Here is a 21209-nt window from a genome sequence, read left to right on the forward strand (position 1 = left end):
ATTCACTTTGATAAATGCCTGATGGAAGTGTTCATAGATATCTTTTAAAAAGTAATTCATATAAACAGAAAACAATGAAATCATCTACACAATCAGACTTTCAAGAAGCTTGTAGTACCTCAAACACATTGTTTAACTGATTTTTGTAGGTATTAGGGTAAGACTGCTGTTTGTTCAGAACTTTTGTTAAGGACTATTGCTTTGTTAGGTGACTTTATCTATGGAAAGTGGCAGCTTTTAATTGGTTGCCACAAACAGAAACAATGTGACAAATGTTACCAATGAACACTTAGTTCATAATTCTTTTTATTCCAAATTCCTATTTGTCTCAGGTTATTTGACTCACAGATTTATCTAATTCATATAAAGTGAAAGTGAAAGTGTTAGTCGACAGTTGTGTCCGACTCTACAGCTCCATGGACTGGCCATGGACTGTAGCCTGGCAGGTTTCTCTATCCATGGAATTTTCCAGGCAAGAATACTGGATTGGGTTGCCATTCCCTTCTCTGGGGGATCTTCCTGACTCAGGTATCGCATAAGCAGCTCATATGCCCACATTAGTAGTCTTCCTTTGTATTTCCATTATTTGCACTCCTAAGTTTTTTATCTTCCTCATTGTCTCTATGGATTAATCACCATTTACAATATCAAGATGAAATGTGTTCCATCTGGAGTTTTCAACTCCTAAATAAATGGTGAACCCAATATAATATAAGTCAATATTTAACTGCATACATCCTATAATAACAAGATTCCATTCAATTTGGTTATTAGCACTTTATGATAGCATCTGTCTTCTAATTGCATTTTTAATGGTACTTGCTCATGCACTTCATCATCAAAGAGAACCTAAGAGATGGTATAAACAGATATCATGTGAACAGAACATATCAACACATTAGTTAAGTATAAACATCTGGATATAACAAGGAGATAGCACTTTTAATCCGACCTTTAAGTTTCTTTTTAGGAAACTGTAATGTGTGCTAAGGTGTGGAACAGAAAATTGTGCTTTCATTTACAATCTGGAAACTTCCATATATTTCAAGAATGCCTAAATGCATGTTTATTTAGTATACCCATGAATTCATAAATCAAGAGGGATAACATGAAGTAAAAGATTATTTTTATTGCTAAATGTTAAATTCACATAAAATCATACATCATGAATTAATTATGTAAAAATAGAGCAAATAGCCACCATTAGGAAAAAGTTAAGTGTGAAGGAGCTTTTACATAAACTGTATTAAAAGACAATATTGGCCTTATTTATTTTCCTATTCCAAATTATTAAACTTCTAAGACTTCTAAAGGAAAATAACAAGCATATACAACTCAATTTGATATTTAATTAATGAATCAATTTCAGGTCAGTAATTGCCCAAAATAAGAAAACTCTCCTTTTCATAAAATTAATACAATATTCTCTCCTCAAAAAAAAAAAAAGATGCATGTCTTTTTTCAAAATAAACAAAGAAACATACTTCTGGTATTTACAACTTCCTTTCTACTTTATACACTTATTCATTATTTCATTTATTGAAAATCTAATGTGTACTTCATCCTAGGATTTATTTATCATACCTGTCATGTTCCTGATGTCCATCAAACTACACAGAAACCGCTTGAAGATTCTTATTCAAGCCCCCAAACTATTTGCTTTTTCCCTGAAGCCTTCTTAGTTTTCAAACTGCTATTTTCTTCTCTTTGTCCCATCTCACTATTGAAGCCCCACATTTGCCTTAATGATTCTAGCTGAGGAAATGCAGACAAAAAAATCTATTTATGCTAATATTGACTAAAGTGAGAATAAATAAACTATTGGACCCCATTCTGCTTCAAAGCCAATGAGAGTTAAATCAAACACTCTGGAATGTGGTAGACTTGCTGGCAAAATGACAGTGAAAATAGAGTTTAGAAATTTGAATAGACACTGTCCTCTAGCACCACACTACCTTATGATGTAGGAATGTTCCACCACTTCTGTCACTGGTTGAAGGTGGTTTCTGGAACTGTATTCTCTCATTGGAGTCCAAGTGTTTTCTAACAGCCAGAAATAAGCCCCAGGATAGAGTCTTGGGTGTTAACAATGCTCAGCCTTATTGGGTAGAGTTTGTATCTGTGTATAGCAGAAAACAAGCAGAATCTGCTACATAAAGGATAAATAGTAAGAATGATAAAAATCTTACCTTCATCCTCCCCCATCCCTAAGTCTTCACAAATAGGACTGAATCAGTAAACCGTATCCATCTTCAATATTATTAACAAGTCATCTTCATTCAAAAACACTTGCTGTGTCCTATGTGCAAATCTCTGGTGGAAGAACATAAAAGAACAGAGAAATAGTATAGGCCTTTTGTAAATGTACTAGTAAGATAAGGTGATAAAGATAATTACAATAGAATAGTGAGTTGAGAGCAGCACAAGATAATATGTTTTATATAGCCTGTGTGTTCAGTCGTTCAGTCACGTCTGACTCTTTGCTGACTCTTTGCTCAGTCACGTCTGACTCCATGAACTGTAGCCCGCCAGGCTCCCCTGTCCATGGGATTTTCCTTCTTCAATTATATAGCCTAGGTATTGTTAATTTATAGAACTTTCAGCATCAATGAACCTTAGATATTCTTCAGTTTGGCTCCACTATTGAGTCATAGAGGTTAAGTGGGTTGTCCAGTGTTGCATGACTTAAAACTGACACCAAAACTCCTGATATTGACAATACATGTTGAAAGTAATTTAAAAATGTAACTAGGTCAATATAAAGCCAAGACAGGAAAAGCGATCATTGTTTATCTTTCAATAAATGGACCATTATATGTTATAATATCCAAGATCAAGGGCAGTGGGTGGGTCTGTATTCATCTGGTGAAAAAAATCTTTGGCAGAGTAAAAATGAGCCCTTGTTTTGCTGCTGTCAAGTTTCATAATGACAAGCAACAGGAAAACATCAGCCTGTTCTGAACATGCTGTGATCCATTTTACTGGTCAGAATAACCAGTCATGTAATTAGATTCTGAAATAATCTGCTTCTGCTATTTATTCTTCATTTATTAAGTAAATTAGGGAAATCCTCACATGTTAGTTGGTATTTGTGAAGACAAGATTAAAGAGATTAAATGACTATCCAGCTTTGAAATGAACCATCTTGCTTATGAGAAATATCATGCTCCTATTCAAAGTCTCATAGAAGAAAATAGCCTGTTCTTAGAAAGATAAAGAGAACAGTGAGGTTATGTTATAAAGTGAAGTGAAGTGAAAGTTGCTCAGTCATGTCCAACTCTTTGCAACCCCATGGACTATACAGTCCATGGAATTCTCCTGGCCAGAGTGGGTATTCTTTCCCTTCTCCAGGGTATCTTCCCAGCCCAGGGATCAAACCTAGGTCTCCTGCATTGCAGGTGGATTCTTCACCAGCTGAGCCACAAGGGAAGCCTTGTTATGTTATGAAGATGCCACTAAAATATAAAGAAACTCATTTTCTTCAGTGCCCAAAAGGAAAACTAGGGTGAAAAGTTAAAAACAAAGTATTACTGAAGTAAGTAAATGAGAATTGCACTCACCACCACAATATTGTTGATTTTGTCACAGTCAAAATTTCCAGCTATATATACCACTTCAGTGTCACCAAGGTTATCCTTTTGAACATCTTTAACAAGAAAAACAACAACAAAAAAAACTATTGGCCTATAAGAATGCCAATTGATCTCTTCCAAAGGACCAACAGAAACCAAAGAGATGTTCATTCATTAAGAAATGTTCAAAACTAATACATTATAAACATGAATAGTAGTGGCCAGCAATGTCAGAGAAGTGAATAGAGGATGAAATCATAAAATATCAGAGAGGTGTGAAGTGTAAAAACACGAGGTGATAAAAACTATCCACAAGCTTATCTAAAGGTAGATCTTTTCAAATAAGTGTGATAGAAATTTTAAAAGATGATAATAAGTTCAGTGAAGTGAATCACTGGGTATTAGCAAATGAGTTTGAAATTTGTGCCACATAAAATCTTGTCATACACAAATCCAGTGGAGAAGGAGGGAGGTGTGGGTGCTGGGAAAGGAGAAAGTCTAGTTAGTAACAAGCAACCATGTACCTTACTGAACAAAATGTGCATTCCTATAATTTATCCAAGTGCTTGGTTTATAGCTGGTAGTCAATACTTATTTGTTGTAGAAAACAAGAAAGAAAGGAGAAACCTACTTTTCAGATAGAATCTAAACTAATGAGGTAATCAAGAGAAGACTGTAGGAATAAGGAAGAACTTATCCATTAATATATAAAATTCTGCATTAGGGTCATGAATGGTTAGAAGAGAAATTTTCTTGAAGAATTGTTGGAAACAGGAATATTCATCTCAATTTAGAATTATCAGTTCAGTTCAGTTCAGTTCAGTCGCTCAGTCATGTCCAACTCTTTGTGACCCCATGGTCACATGCCAGGCATGCCAGGCCTTCCTGTCCATCACCACCTCCTGGAGTTTACTCAAACTCATGTCCATTGAGACAGTGATGCCTTCTAACCATCTCATCCTCTCTCATCCTCTTCTCCTCCCACCTTCAATCTTTTCCAGCATCAGGATCTTTTCCAATGAGTCAGTTCTTTGCATCAGGTGGCCAAAGTATTGGAGTTTCAGCTTCAGCATCAGTCCTTCCAATGAATATTCAGGACTGATTTCCTTTAGGATAGACTGGTTGGATCTCCTTGCAGTACAAAGGACTCTCAAGAGTCTTCTCCAACACCACACTTCAAAAGCATCAATTCTTCGGTGCTCAGCTTTCTTTATAATCCAACTCTTATCTGCATATGCGACTACTGGAAAAACCATAGCTTTGACTAGATGGACCTTTGTTGACAAAGTAATGTCTCTGCTTTTTAATATGCTGTCTAGGTTGGTCATAACTTTCCTTCCAAGGAGCAAGGATCTTTTAATTTCATGGCTGCAGTCACCATCTGCAGTGATTTTGAGGCCAAAAAAAATAAAGTATGTCACTGTTTCCACTGTTTTCCCATCTATTTGCCATGAAGTCATGGGACCAGGTGTCATGACCTTAATTTTATGAATGTTGACTTTTAAACCAACTTTTTCACTTTCCTCTTTCACTTTCATCAGGAAGCTCTTTAGTTTTTCTTCGCTTCCTGCCATAAGGGTGGTGTCATCTGCGTATCTGAGGTTATGGATATTTCTCCCAGCAATCTTGATTCCAGCTTGTGCTTCATCAAGCCCAGCATTTCTCATGATGTTCTCTGCATATAAGTTAAATAAGCAGGATGACAAGGTACAGCCTCGATGTACTCCTTTCCCTATTTGGAACCAGTCTGTTGTTCCATGTCCAGTTCTAACTGTTGCTTCCTGACCTACACACAGATTTCTCAAGAGGCAGGTCTTCAGAACTATAATGGCATTAAAATGGACAAAATTAATATTTTCTTTAGCTTGAGAATTTCTTTTTTTTTAATTATACAAAAATTTGTACCCTCTAAAGTTAAAAAAATCTCTCAGTTTTAGCCACATCTCATATTAAAACATGCTTGCTTCTTGGAAGAAAAGCTATGACAAACCTAGACAGCATAATTAAAAAGCAGAGGCATCACTTTGCCAAAAAAGTACATCTAGTCAAAGCTATGGTTTCTCCAGTAGTCATGTATGGATGTGAGAGTTGAACCATAAAGAAGGCTGAGCACTGAAAAATTGATGCTTTTGAGCTGTGGTGCTGGAGAATACTCTTGAGAGTCCCTTGAACTGCAAGGATATCAAACCAGTCAATCCTAAAGAAAATCAACCCTGAATACTCATTGGAAGAACTGATGGTGAGGCTGAAGTTCCAATACTCTGGCCACTTGATGTGAAGAGTCAACTCATTTGAAAAGACCTTGATGTTGGGAAAGATTGAAGATAGGAGAAGGGGACAGCAGAGGGTCAGATGGTTGAATGGCAGCATTGATTCAATGGACATGAGTGTGAGCAAACTCTGGGAGATAGTGAAGGACAGGGAAGCCTGGCATGCAGTCCATGGAATCTCAAAGAGTTGGACACGACTGAGCAACTAAATAACAACAATAGTAGCTATGAGTTTGTGTCTGCCCAGCACATTGCCTATCTTTCTAAAACTGGGAACAACATGCTTTTGTTTTTTATGAATCATATAAATAGCAATACTTTATTTTCTCAGGCAAGATAGAGGCATTTGGCATAATATGGCCTATCAACATACCCTATTCCTCTGGCTAGGAAGAGGTACATTGTCCAAACAAGGGCTCTAAAAATTAGGAGTCTTTGAGAATTTAGCCTGACAGAAATGAGGCTCAATAAACATTAGCTAAATGAATGTCAGGCAATTGAATGAATAAGTTATGGGAATAAGCTAGAACTTTTCTTTCTGTTAGGGTCATGATACTAGGAGAATATCTCCCTGAGGAGCTTCAGCCTTTATTAACTGACTAGAAGGAGCCCATCATCAGTAGACGATAAGGATGCTGAGATTAATGGAAAGCAGAGACAAATATAACTAAGAGGTGAACAGAGATAGAAATATTCATGCAACTCTCCTGAAATTTCTAGTTTTGTGACTAACAAATTTCCTTTTCAGTGAAGTTGATCCAAGTTTCTACTACCTGCCCAAAGAAGCTCATGATAGATACCACAATGGTCAACAGGGCTTTAACAGACCCCCAGAGTACCCAGCAGAAATGAGGGTAATCAAACAAGTGATCATTTTAGATTTAAATACAATGTATTTCATTATAGATGTAAATAAAATTCAAAATTGCTTTCAGAATAAGCAAAAATGTTCTTATACTGCACTTTCAATTCACAGTTGGCTTTCATATTAAATCTAATAAAGTTACTTTAGAAAAAAATATATATATAATTAAGTTCGTATGTGTTGCATATCCTGCATAACATAGAAGACTCTTAGGGGTTAGATGTTTACTAATTCATTTTCATTATTTTAGAGTTTCATATTGTATTAGAGAGCTTACCAGCTGATCAGTCAGTCAGTTCAATCACTCAAGCATGGCCAACTCTTTGTGACCCTATGGACTGTACCACCCCAGGCTTCCCTGTACATCACCAACTCCCAGAACTTGCTCGGTGATATCAGCCAACCATCTCATCCTCTGTCATCCCTTTCTCCTCCTGCCTTCAATCTTTCCCAGCATCAGGGGCTCTTCTAAGGAGTCCTTTCTTCGAATCATGTGGCCCAAGTATTGGAGCTTCAGCTTCAACATCAGTCCTTCCAATCAATATTCAGAACTGATTCCCTTTAGGATTGATGGGCTTGATTTTGCAGTCCAAGGGACTCTCAAGAGTTTTCTCCAACACCACAGTTCAAAAGATGAATTCTTTGGTGCTCAGCTTTCTTTATGGTCAAACTTTCATATCCATATATGACCACTGAAAAAAACATAGAACTGACTAGACTGACCTGGCGGCAAAGTAATGTCTTTGCTTTTTAATAAGCTGTCTAGGGTTGTCATAACTTTTTTTTCAAGGAGCAAATGTCTTTCAATTTCATGGCTACAGTCACCATCTGCAGTCATTTTGGAGCCCACGAAAATAAATTCTATCACTGTTTCCATAATTTCCCCAATTATTGGCCATGAAGTGATGGAACCAGATACCATGATCTTAGTTTTCTGAATGTTGAGTTTTAAGCCAATTTTTTCACTCTCCTCTTTCACTTTCATCAAGAAGCTCTTTAGTTCCTCTTTGCTTTCTTCCATTAGGGTAGTGTCATCTGCATACCTGAGGTTATTGATATTTCTCCCAGCAATCTTGATTCCAGCTTGTGCTTCATCCAGCCCAGCATTTCACATGATGTACTCTGTGTATAAGTTAAATAAGCAGGGTGACAATATCCAGCCTTGACGTACTCCTTTCCCAATTTGGAATCAGCCCATCGTTCCATGTCCAGTTCTAACTTTTGCTTCTTGACCTGTATACAGATTTCTCAGGAGGTAGTAAGGAGGTATGGTATTCCCATCTCTTGAAGAATTTTCCATAGTTAGTTGTGATCCACACAGTCAAAGGCTTTGGTGTAGTCAATAGAGCAGAAGTAGATGTTTTTCTGGAACTCTCTTGCTTTTTTGATGATCCAACAGATGTTGGCAATTTGATCTCTGGTTCCTCTGCCTTTTCTAAATCCAGCTTGGACATTTGGAAGTTCTCAGTTCACCTACTGTTTAAGTCTGGCTTGGAGAATTTTGAGCATTATTTTTGCTAGCATGTGAGATGAGTGCAATTGTGAAGTTGTTTGAACATTCTTTGACATTGCCCTTCTTTGGGATTTAAATGAAAACTGACCTTTTCCAATCCTGTGCCCACTGCAGAGTTTTCTAATTTTGCTGGCATTTTGAGTGCAACACTTTAACAGCATCATCTTTTAGCATATCTCAACTGGAATTTCATCACCTCCACTAGATGGTTCCTAAGGCCCACTTGACTTTGCATTCCAGGTTGTCTGGCTCTAGGTGAGTGATCATACCATGATGGTTATCTGGGTCATTACAATCTTTTTTATATATAGTTCTTCTGTGTATTCTTGCCACCTCTTCTTAATATCTTCTGCTTCTGTTAAGTCCATACCGTTTCTGTCCTTTATTGTGCCCATCTTTGCATGCAATGTTCCCTTGGTAATTTTCTTGAAGAGATCTCTAGTCTTTTCCATTTTATTGTTTTCCTCTATATCTTTGATTTGATTACTGAGGAAGGCTTTCTTATCTCTCCTTGCTATTTTTTGGAACTCTGCATTCAGTTGGGTATATCTTTCCTTTTCTCCTTTGCCTTTCTCTTCCCTTCTTCTCTCAGGTATTTGTAAGGCCTCCTAAGACAACCATTTTACTTTTTGCATTTCTTTTTCTTGGGGATGGTCTTGATCACTGTCTCTTGTCATGCACCTCTTCTCATGATCACTGTTCTGAACTTCCATCCATAGTTCTCTAGGGACTCTGTCTATCATATCTAATCTCTTGATTCTATTTGTCACTTCTACTGTATAATTGTAAGGGATTTTATTTAGGTCATACCTGAATGGTCTACTGGTTTTCCCTACTTTCTTCAGTTTAAGTCGAATTTGGCAATAAGCTTCATGATCTGAGCCATAGTCAGCTCCTTATCTTGTTTTTGCTGACTGGATATAGCTTCTCCATCTTCAGCTACAAAGAATATAATCAATCAGATTTCATATTGGCCATCTGGTGATGTCCATGTGTAGAATCTTCTCTTGTGTTGTTGGAAGAGGTTGTTTGCTATGACCAGTGCATTCTCTTGGCAAAACTCTGTTAGCTTTTGCCCTGCTTCATTCTGTACTCCAAGGCCAAGCTTGCCTATTACTCCAGGTATCTCTCGACTTCCTACTTTTGCATTTCAGTTCCCTGTGATGAGGGCTTCCTTTGTAGCTTAGTTGGTAATGAATCTGCCTGCAGTGCAAAAGACTGAGGTTCTATCTCTGGGCCAGGAAGATCCCCTGGAAAAGGAAATGGCAACCCACTCCAGTATCCTTGCCTGGAAAATCCCATGGACAGAGGAGCCTGGTGGGCTGCAGTCCATGGGGTCGCAAAGAGTCCGGCACAACTGAGCGACTAACACAATTCCCTATGATGGAAAGGGCCTCTTTTTTGGTGTTAGTTTTTGGACTCTTTTGTTGACTAAGAGAGCTATTCCATTTCTTCTAAGGGATATTTGCCCACAGTAGTAGCTATAATGGTCATCTGAGTTAAATTTGCCCATTCGAGTCTATTTTAGTTCAGTTCTGTTCTGTCACTCAGTCGTGTCCATCTCTTTGTGATACCATGGACTGCTGCATGCCAGGCCTCCCTGTCCATCACCAACTCCCAGAACTTACTCAAACTCATGTCCATTGAGTTGGTAATGCCATCCAACCATCTCATCCTCTGTCAGCCCCTTTTCTTCCCACCTTCAATCTTTCCCAGCATTAGGGTCTTTTCAAATTAGTCAGTTTTCGCATCAGATGGCCAAAGTATTGGAGTTTCAGCTTCAGCATCAGTCCTTGCAATGAATATTCAGGACTTACCCCCTTTAGGATGGACTGGCTGGATCTCCTTGCAGTCCAAGGGACTCTCAAGAGTCTTCTCCAACACCACAGTTCAAAAGCATCAATTCTTTGGCGCTCAGCTTTCTTTATAGTCCAACTCTCACATCCATACATGACTACTGAAAAAAAAATAGCTTTGACTGGATGGACCTTTGTTGGCAAAGTAATGGCTCTGCTTTTTAATATGCTCTCTAGGTTGGTCATAACTTTTCTTCCAAGGAGCAAGTGTCTTTTAATTTCATGGCTGCAGTCACCATCTGCAGTGATTTTGGGGACCCCCAAGATAAAGCATGTCACCGTTTCTATGGTTTCCCCATCTATTTCCCATGAAGTGATGGGACCAGATGCCATGATTTTAGTTCACTGCTTCCTAAAATGCCAGTGTTTACTCTTGCCATATCCTGTTTGACCACTTCCAATTTACCTTGACTCATGGACCTAACATTCCAGGTTCCTATGCAATATTGTTCTTTACAGCATTGGACTTTACTTCTATCACAATTCACATCCACAACCGGACACTGTATTTGCTTTGGCTTTGTCTCTTTTTCTTTCTGGAGTTATTTCTCCACTCTTCTCCAGTAGCATCATGGTCACCTACTGACCTGGGGAGTTCATCTTTCAGGCAAGAATAATTAAGTGGTTTGCTATTCCTTTCTCTAGTGGATCACGTTTTGTCAGAATTCTCCACCATGACCCGTTCTTCCTGGTGGGCCCTACATGGCATGGCTCATAGTTTCATTGAGTAGACAAGGCTATGATCCATGTGATCAGTTTGATTAGTTTTCTGTGATTGTGGTTTTCATTCTGTCTGCCCTGGAAAGATAAGGATAAGAGGTTTATGGAGGCTTCCTCATGGGAGGGACTGGCTGTGGAGGAATCTGGGTCTTGTTCTGATGGGTGGGGCCATGCTCACTAAATCTTTAATCCAATTTTTTTCCCATTGGCAAGGCTGTCTTCCTTCCCTGTTGTTTGGCCTGAGGCCAAACTATGGTAGAGGTAATGGCAGTAACGGTGACCTCCTTCAAAAGGGCTTATGCCAGCGCTGTTGTGTTCAGTGCCCACAGCAGGCCACTGTCCACTCATGCCTCCACCAGAGACTTCTGGACACTCACAAGCAAGTCTGGCTCAGTCTCTTGTGGGGTCGCTACTCCTTTCTCCTGGGTCCTGGTGTGCACAAGGTTTTGTTTGTGCCCACCAGGAGTCTATTTCTCCAGTCTTGTGGAAGTTCTGTAGTCAAATCCCACTCGCCTCCAAACTGAAATTCCCTGGGGGTTCTCAGTCCCTTTGCTGGATCCCCGGGTTGGGAAATTTGTTGTGGGTCCTAGACCTTTCATAACAGTGCAAGAACCTCTTTGGTATATTTTCCTCCAGTTTGTGGGTTGTCAGCTCTGTGGCTCTGTGTTGGGGCTAATGGTGACCTCCTCTAAGAGGACTTGTGTCACATGCTGTGCTTCCCACGTCTGCTGCAGTCAGAGCCCCTGACACACGGCAGGTCACTGCTGACCCTTGCCTCTGCTGCTGGAGACATTCAAACACTCAAAGACAGGTCTGGCTCAGTTTCTGTGGTCTCTGAGTCCTGGTATGCACAAGGTTTTGTTTGAGCCCTCTGAGCATCTCTGGAAGATATTGGTTTGATACTACATGAAATTTCCCCTCTCCTACCATATTGTTGGGGATTTGCCTTTGCTCTTGGCCATGGGGAATCTTTATTTGGTGGGATTTAACATTCTCCTGTCGATGGTGTTCAGCAGTGAGTTGCAATTTTGGAGTTCTTGCAGGAGAAGATGAGTGCACTGAGTGTACATCCTTCTACTCTGCCATTTTAACTCACTTACCAGCTGGCGCTAGTGAGGAGGGCATGGCAACTCATGCCAGTAATCTTGCAGGGAGAATTACATGGACAGAGGGGCCTGGCAGTCTATAGTCTATGGTATCACAAAGAGTCTGGACAGGACTGAGTGTCTGAGCACATTGTATTAGAAACATTTACAACTTATTAGGAACTGTCTCTTGCATTTCCTGTTTTCTTATTGCTTTGGAAGGCTATTTTAAATTTACCACCAATGGATGAGTTCCATCTTATGGACACTGAATTTCAGAAACATAAACTCAGATTTCCACAAGACTGTAACAGACGTTTTACTCCATGGCAAGTTTAGGAGTGTGTTAAACTGTAATTCTGGTGAAACTAACTCTCCTTATTAACCCTTAGAAATCAAGACACAACTGTAAATTTTCCTCCCTGTGTAGAAGATGGGTAGGGAGAAAATACCTGAACTGTAACTCAGCATTCATTGATGATGGTGTTCACCAAGACAGAAATATTGTTCTAAGTTCTAGAGATAAAGCCATGAAGAAAGAGAAAGAAATCTGATGTTCTAATTGGAGACAAAGATAATAAAGTAAGCAAATGAATGAGATAATTTCAGAAAGAGATAATGAAATATGAGTAAAATGCAAAATATACTATATTAGAACATGAGCAGATCAGGGAAATCCAGTTTCTCTGGTGGCTCAGATGGTAAAGAATCTGCCTACAATGCAGGAGACCCAGGTTCGATCGCTGGATCAGGCAGATCCCCTGAAGAAGGGAAAGGCAACCCACTCCACTATTCTTACCTGGAGAATCCCATGGACAGAGGAGCCTGGTGGGCTACAGTCCATGTGGTTGCAAAGAGTCATACATGATTGAGTAACAACACATACAGGGAAAATCCCCTGTGAGGAGATGAGTTGTAGCTGAGATCTGAATGATAGTTACCAGACATGAAAACCTGGGAGATCAGCATTCTGAGCAGAGGGAACTGATGTGCAAATTTTCTGAGAGGAAGTGTGTTTGAAATTCAAGAAAAGTAGATGGATACCTAATGTGGCTGGAGTGTGGGGAGAAGGAAGGGGAGTGGTAGGTGATGAGGTCAGAGAGCTCTGTGAGCAATGGTTAGTTTGAGAAGCCCTTGAGGAGTTTCAGATGAGGAATGACACTACATAATATCCCTTTCAGAAAGATCAGTGACTCATATGGATGGCTGGATTTAGGGCTCAAGATTAGAATGAAAGTTATTAGTAGGAAGCTATTATATTAATAATAGTCCAGGGGAGATGAATGATGATGGTAGCTTAGGCTAAAAGTTTGAAATGAAGTGAAGTGGAGCAGTACAGGATTCTATGGGAAATAAAAACTATGGGATTTGTAAGATGTGGGTGAATTTAAAAAAAAGAGAGAAATCAAGGAATGTCATAACTACATCTAATGATTGACTTTAAGAATGTGACGACTAGATAATATGATATACTTACCAAATCTCCAAGTTAAACTAAATTAGTTTTCAGGACTCTTAATGTCATGAAGCAAAAATGACTATGCCAAAAAAAATTAAGAATGTGGTTTATTATATAACCAAACTTCCTTTGCAAGAAAAATAATCACCTTTAAAAGGATTGTTAGAAAGAAGCTGACAATGGCAGTTTGAATATTTAGGTCTTTAAAATGACAATCTTACACATCTTTATACAGAAATCCCCTTATGAACTTTTTTAGTTATCATTAAAATGATCTTTAATTATTATCTCTCCTTTTCGTGTATAGGATTTATACCTTATTAAATTGTAAGCTTATGATCCTTTATATCCTCTCCATAATTTTGTACATTTTTCTCACAATAACGGCTCAATAAATATTTTTCAGTATAGGAATTACTTCCTCTTAGAAAACCATCTTCCTCATCTTCACTTTTTCATAGCTTATTCATTTTTCCAGTACAATTAATCAACAACTCCTGCATTTGCCTTCTCTGCTGTTTCCTCAGTCCTCCAAGAGCATGTCATTCTCACCAATTTCATTCATCAACTCCTTACTTTTATATTGTCATTGCTGGGCCACAGTGGCAAGGCAATCAGTCTTTCAATCACTAATAGAACTTCATACTCTAAAAGTTTGGGACTTTAGGGTCCCATACTCTAAAAATGATCATCTCAACTGACAAAAAGAATCTTAATGTTTTATTCCCTTGGGAAAACATAAATCCTTTCATAGATCTTGAATATTTTTTTCTCCTATACAAATACTATAACCCTTTAAAAAAATCCTTACTTTTCACTAGACAAAAATCGTGACCAGTACAGCATTTCAAATGCTGTATTTCAAATTTGGAATTTCTTTCTTTCTTTTTTTTTTAAATAGTCCAAAGCTCATTAAAGAATGACAAAATCCACCTTCCTTTTGCTGCTGCTACCATTCACCATAGCTTAATTCATCTCTCTGCTGAAGTGCATGAGGTGCCTCCTTCCCTGCAGAATACAAGTCTGGAAGACAGTCCTGTATGTTAATACTTAACTGTAATTTTGATTCATTTAAGAAGCAGTGTGTGGCAACCTCCCCCCACCCCCACCCCAGAGACTGGCTGGTGGGTACACTCTTCCTTCCTTTTTATAATGCATTTCTATCAACAGCACAATCTTCTTAAATTTTGTGGGTTTTTTACAACATCTCACCATCCCCTACTGAATTATAAGCTCTTAGCAGTGCTAATAACCACCATAGGGTATTTAGAAAATATTTGTTTAATCAGTTATCACGTACACTTAATTAAAAAACAAATCAATGCATGAAAAAATGAATAAGTGCTTTGATGGCTAATATATGACTTTGAAGGCAGTCTCATTTGGGTCAAATTTTTTTAAACTTTCAATACAGTCAGATTTGCATTAGAAAGCCTCCTTTGTGCAAACACTCCTGGGCAACTGTGCAAAGTCACTTTGAAGGTAAATGCCATCAAATATTAATAAGATAAGCCTAGGGAAATAAGCTTGTAGTTTATCCCAGATAAAAAGAGCATTTTTCCCCTTGAAGTATGACTACATACAGGAATTTAAAGCTCCCTTCTACATGTTAGAGAGAGGCATATGAGCAGCAAAGCTAAAAAACAGAGTGAATAAGGCATGTTGGTAAGTAAATAGATGGAAACCCCCCTCATATGGTAAACAAGAACCTTAGAAGACACTGCTATTTTTCTCTTTTAATTTTCTTCCCAGAATATAAATTTAAAGTTACATCTTAAGAATCCTTCAATCACACTGTAACCTTCTGAAATAACTAAAGCAATCCAGGATCTCTACTCTATGGTCTAGAAAGACTTCACATATTCTGAAAAAAGAAGAAACAGAAGGGGTGCCCTGGCCTGACAGAGCAACAGCAAGCCTGGCTGGAAACGGACAAAAAGAGATTCCACAAGGTCTCCACTCAAATGAGTTTCCAGTGAATTATGAAATGTATTTTGTTGGATCAAGAAACTAAACACTGGCTGAGCAGATAACATGAGCTTGTATACACTTCCACTTAGCACATCACTCTACTTAACTCCCCTAAATTGTATGTAATTATTTTATATTGTTAGATTAATCATGTTTCCATTAGGGCTTGCAATTGTTATTATCTTTTATTTTTTGTCTGGCTATTGGTTGTGAAAGTTGATAAACATCTTTACTATTGTGATTATATAACTATTATTCTTTTAATCACATCAAGGTTGTATACTGTCACCCTGCTTATTTAATTTATATGCAGAGTACACCATGAGAAACGCTGGGCTGGAAGAAGCACAAGGTAGAATCAACATTGCCGGGATAAATTTTAATAACCTCACATATGCAGTTGACATCACCCTTATGGCAGAAAGTGAAGAGGAACTCAAAAGCCTCTTGATGAAAGTGAAAGTGGAGAGTGAAAAAGTTGGCTTGAAGCTCAACATTCAGAAAACTAGGATCATAGCATCTGGTCCCATCACTTCATGGGAAATAGATGGGGAAAGAGTGGAAACAGTGGAAACAGTGTCAGACTTTATCTCTTTGGGCTCCAAAATCACTGCAGATGGTGATTGCAGCCATGAAATTAAAAGACACTTGCTCCTTGGAAGGAAAGTTATGACCAACCTAGATAGCATACTGAAAAGCAGAGACATTACTTTGCCAACAAAGGTCCGTTTAGTCAAGGCTATGGTTTTTCCAGTGGTCATGTACGGACATGAGAGTTGGACTGTGAAGAAAGCTGAGCGCCAAAGAATTGATGCTTTTGAACTGCGGCGTTGGAGAAGACTCTTGAGAGTCCCTTGGACTGCAAGGAGGTCCAACCAGTCCATTCTAAAGGAGATCAGCCCTGGGTGTTCTTTGGAAAGAATGATTCTAAAGCTGAAACTCCAGTACTTTGGCCACCTCATGCGAAGAGTTAACTCATTGGAAAAGACTCTGATGCTGGGAGGGATTGGGGGCAGGAAAAAAAGGGGATGACAGAGGATGACATGGTTGGATGGCATCACCGACTCAATGGACGTGAGTTTGAGTGAACTCCAGGAGATGGTGATGGACAGGGAGGCCTGGCCTGCTGCAATTCATGGGGTCGCAAAGAGTCAGACACGACTGAGCAACTGAACTGAACTGAACTGAACCGTTGTATCATGATTGGTCAACAGAAAAATCTGTTCGAGAATTCTGGTCAACAGACATCTCTAACAGAATTCTATATCACTAAAACTACCATTTAATAGAAAAACTTATAATAATCACTTTTCAAAATCCAGATGCATAATGGAATTATCTTGCAACTTTGTGAAAAATAGAAATGCACAGGTATTGCTATTCTTCTCTAAAACCCCAGATGTGTTTTGAATGAGTAGCCATGTTTAAAAACAACCAGACTATATGATGATCTTTTGCTTTTACCTAGTATGTTTCACTTTTTCTGTTTTGTATTCAGTTTTCTCATTTCATTTAGTTTGTTTTCCAATTCCTCAGTCTCTTTTTGTTGTTGTCACTGTTGTTTTTTCTCAAGCCTTTATCAAACATAGTAGAAAAACTTCTCTGTGTGCGTGTACACACAAGTAATATGTATAATACAATATGTATATTTCAGAAAACTTATGCATTTTGACTAGCTAAAAAAATTATGACATTTTTGATTCTACTTGTTTGACTTAGTATGAATAGAATGCTAGATTTCTAATTTATATTCACTCAAAACTTTCATATAGTTCCATGTATTTTGGCATCGAGCATTACTGCTAAAAAGTCTAGAAAATATATTATCTTAGTGATTTTTTAAAAGTTTGAATGAGCCTTAAAATTTCTAATCCAATTCTGAGGATATAAAACAACACTATGTTGTAAAAAAAAAAAAAAAAAAAAAAAAAAAAAACAGGAAATTACCAAGTGATATAATATTAACTAAAGTACAGATTTAGTTCAAATTTCACAAAATTTTATACTAGTGTCCACTATTTGCTTTCATACCTTATTCAAGATTGCATATTGTATTTAGTTGCGTTCTTCAGCCTCAGGTACCTGAAACAAATTCTGGTAATTCTCTTTTCATTTTTATTCTATTATAAATATTTTCTAATTTTCCTTGTTATGCTTCTTAGAAACACCTATCATTTAAAAATGGACATTTAATTTCCAAATACATAGGACTTTATTTATAGTATATTTAATATTAATATCTCATTTTGATACTAGTTTCTCATTTAAATATTTTCTTCTCTGCAATCTCTCTCTGTGTTTTTTTCAGTCCAACTTTATTGTGGCTTTAGGTGGCTAAATCAAAGATGTCTTAGTAAATATCACATTGCACTTGAAAATATGTGGGTTATTTTCAAATATCTTTTGATATTGATTTCTAATATAATTCCACAGTGATAAAGGAACAGACTCTGTATGATTTCAATACTTTTAGACCTTGAAATTTTTGTACCTTTTTTTATGTCCCTAGATATGTTCCAGTGTCTCCTAGTTTACAATCTATGGGAACTTGAATAGAATTTGTATCCTACTCCTGTGTGAAAGTTTATAGATCTTAATTATGTTGAATTGGTTCACAGTGTTTTCAGGTCTTCTATATTCTTCTACTTCTCTGAATATCCATTCTATTAGTTTTGAGAGTTTGATATTGAAATTCCAATTAAAAATCTTAATTATCTACTTAAAAAATGTAATATATAGTGGAACTATTTGTAACCTTGTTCTGTATTTTCCAACTCTCCTGTAAATGTGCTATACTTTCATAATTTAAAAAATAAAAATTAAAAAAAAAACTAAACACTGAAGAAAGAGCCAATTAAACATTGAAAGAGAGCTGTATGCACTAGTTCCTCCCTACAGCACCTTCCTGCTGTGCATCAGGAGTTATCACCAACTCTGGGACCAGTCTTACCTCACAGACTACATGATGTAGTAACAAAAGTACTGGATTAAGTATCAAAAGAGTTGGGTTCTAATTTTAACTCTGCAACTTATTAACTGGTTGGCTTCAGCCAAATCATTCACTTCTCTAAGCCTTATTTTACTTCCCTGGAGTAAAATTACCGCTGATATTAGTCTCACAGGACTGTATGCATATACTTAAGAGTACAATAAGCTCAGCCTAAACAGTGTGTTTAGATAGGTCCTCTGACACCCAAACTCTCTCCCACACTCTCAAATAAATGTTAATGTTATATAAATATAAAAGCCTTATATATAAAACTATAAACTTTAAACTTCAGAAAGCATGGACTAATTAATAATATGAAACTAACACGATAACGTAAGAATAGGTGGCAAAAAACACATAAGAATTATAAATAAAAAATCCTCATGACCCAGATAATCATGATGGTGTGATTACTCATCTAGAGCAAGACATCCTGGAATGTGAAGTCAAGTGGGCCTTAGAAAGCACCACTATGAACAAAGCTAGTGGAGGTGATGGAACTCCAGTTGAGCTGTTTCAAATCCTAAAAGATGATGCTGTAAAAGTGCTGCACTTAATATGCTAGCAAATTTGGAAAATTCAGCAGTGGCCACAGGACTGGAAAAGGTCAGTTTTCATTGCAATCTCAAAGAAAGGCAATGCCAAAGAATGCTCAGACTAATACACAATTGCACTCATTTCACACACTAGCAAAGTAATGCTCAAAATTCTCCAAGCCAGACTTCAACAGTATATGAGCTGTGAACTTCCAGATGTCCAAGCTGGATTTAGAAAAGGCAGAGGAATCAGATATCAAACTGCCACAATATGTTGAATATACTGATTCACTCCAGTAAGAATTGAATAATCAATGGATTGTAAAGGCTTATGTACAGAAATTAAAAGATGCTTGCTCCTTGGAAGAAAAGCTATAACCAAACTAGAAAGCATATTAAAATCAGAGACATTACTTTGCCAACAAAGGTCCATCTAGTCAAAACTATTATTTTGCCAGTAGTCATGTATGGATATGAGAGTTGGGCTATAAAGAACTCAGCACTGAACAATTGATGCTTTTGAACTGTGGTGTTGGAGAAGACTCTTGAGAGTCCCTTGGACTACAAGGTGATCCAGCCAGCCCATCCTAAAGGAAATCAGTCCTGAATATTCATTGGAAAGACTGATGTTGAAGCTGAAACTCCAATACTTTGGCCACCTGATGCAAAGAACTGACTCATTGGAAAAGACCCTGATGCTGGGAATGATTGAAGGTGGAAGGAGATGGGGATGACAGAGGGTGAGATGGTTAAATGGCATCACCAGCTCAATGGACATGAGTTTGACCAAGCTCCAGGAGTTGGTAATGGACAGAAAGCCTGGCGTGCTGCAGTCCATGGGGTCACAAAGAGTCGGACATGACTGAGTGATTGAACTGAACTGATGTATAGAAATTCTCTGAGAAAACAGTAAAATTGAAAAGAAAGGAAAGTAAAAAAAAGAAAAGAAAGTTACACTGTCTGCTTCCTCAGTAAGGACTAAAATAATCACAGAACTATTAATTTTAACTGTAAGAAAGAATACCTGAAAAACACTTTATTTTGTGCTCCCTAAGATCTTGGTAGAATTTATTTAAAATTTTCAAAATTTTGAAATCCCCATTGCCTTTTCCTAGTTTAGTCTTGTGTGATTAAAAACTTACTTCTTGGGTTTTCAAATCAGTTAGTTTAGCTCTTATATATTTTGGAGATTTACACCCAAGGTACCTAAGAAGATTTCTTACCTCAGGTTCAGAAACCTGCTTACCACAGCTCCCAATCCATTACTTGCTTTTCTCATAAGTTGTACCTTCTTTCTACTGATTTATTCCTGAAGAGCCAGCTCATTCCACTGGATTTCCTTCTGTGAGGGAAAACATCAACACAAATAAAATGTATTTCCCTCAGCGAGTGTTTTTATTTATTGACTAGGTGCTACTTTAACCTTCTAACTCACAGCTAGTGCCCTCCCAAACCAAATTGTATGTCTGATACATAAAATCAAAATAGAGGAAAGAACACACAAAGGTGTCATTTTTAAAGGTGCTTGCTCATGATTGAATGTAGAACCCTCAGTGGGAGGAGTAAAGAAATATTTCCATTAGTCTAACATAGATTGATGAAAACTCTACCCAGTTTGAACATTCTCCTAGAATCTGTTGGCTCAGTCTGACATTTTAGGCCCCAGATCTGGTGGCCTAAGCAAAGTGGAAAATAGGAGGTAAAGATTGATCTCTGATGTAGGTCTCAGAAAAGAGTAATAATAATAATGCAGTAAGAATAAAAACATTATTTCTATTATTAATAATACCTAATAATTTTATAATCTAATATGAACCAGACATTTAGGACATGTCATGTACTTTGTATATGCTAATTTATGTGATCCTTGTAAGAACTCTATGAGTTAGGTACCAATTAAAAAATGAGATTAAGTAAAATGCCCAAAGTCATGAAACTATACTAACTATGCTTCCTCTTAAAAGCTTGTGAAGTTTTCATATTTTCCAGTCAGCTGAGGTCAAGGCTGTATATTCTCACCCTGCTTATTTAACTCCTATGCAGAGTACATCATGAGAAACACTGGGCTGGAAGAAGCACAAGCTGGAATCAAGATTGCCAGGAGAAATATCAATAACCTCAGATATGCAGATGACATCACCTTTATGGCAGAAAGTGAAGAGGAACTCAAAAGCCTCTTGATGAAAGTGAAAGAGGAGAGTGAAAAAGTTGGCTTGAAGCTCAACATTCAGAAAACTAAGATCATGGCATCTGGTCCCATCACTTCATGGGAAATAGATGGGGAAACAGTGGAAACAGTGTCAGACTTTATCTCTTTGGGCTCCTAAATCACTGCAGATGGTGATTGCAGCCATGAAATTAAAAGACACTTAC

At 37.6% G+C, this 21209-nt stretch overlaps 1 long non-coding RNA gene across 1 annotated transcript in view; it reads right to left on the reverse strand.

Annotated features, from left to right (window-relative positions):
• LOC129656123 (uncharacterized) overlaps positions 1-21209 on the reverse strand; it is a 52457-nt gene that overhangs the window by 12365 nt on the left and 18883 nt on the right. Inside the window, exons 2-3 of the long non-coding RNA XR_008716206.1 lie at positions 20060-20178; positions 2190-2313 (exon numbers count right to left, since the gene is read on the reverse strand). This is a non-coding gene — a long non-coding RNA (uncharacterized LOC129656123). The remainder of the gene's footprint in view (positions 1-2189; positions 2314-20059; positions 20179-21209) is intronic.

The sequence above is a fragment of the Bubalus kerabau genome, chromosome 6, assembly GCF_029407905.1.
Source record: "Bubalus kerabau isolate K-KA32 ecotype Philippines breed swamp buffalo chromosome 6, PCC_UOA_SB_1v2, whole genome shotgun sequence".
Lineage (NCBI taxonomy): Eukaryota > Metazoa > Chordata > Mammalia > Artiodactyla > Bovidae > Bubalus > Bubalus kerabau.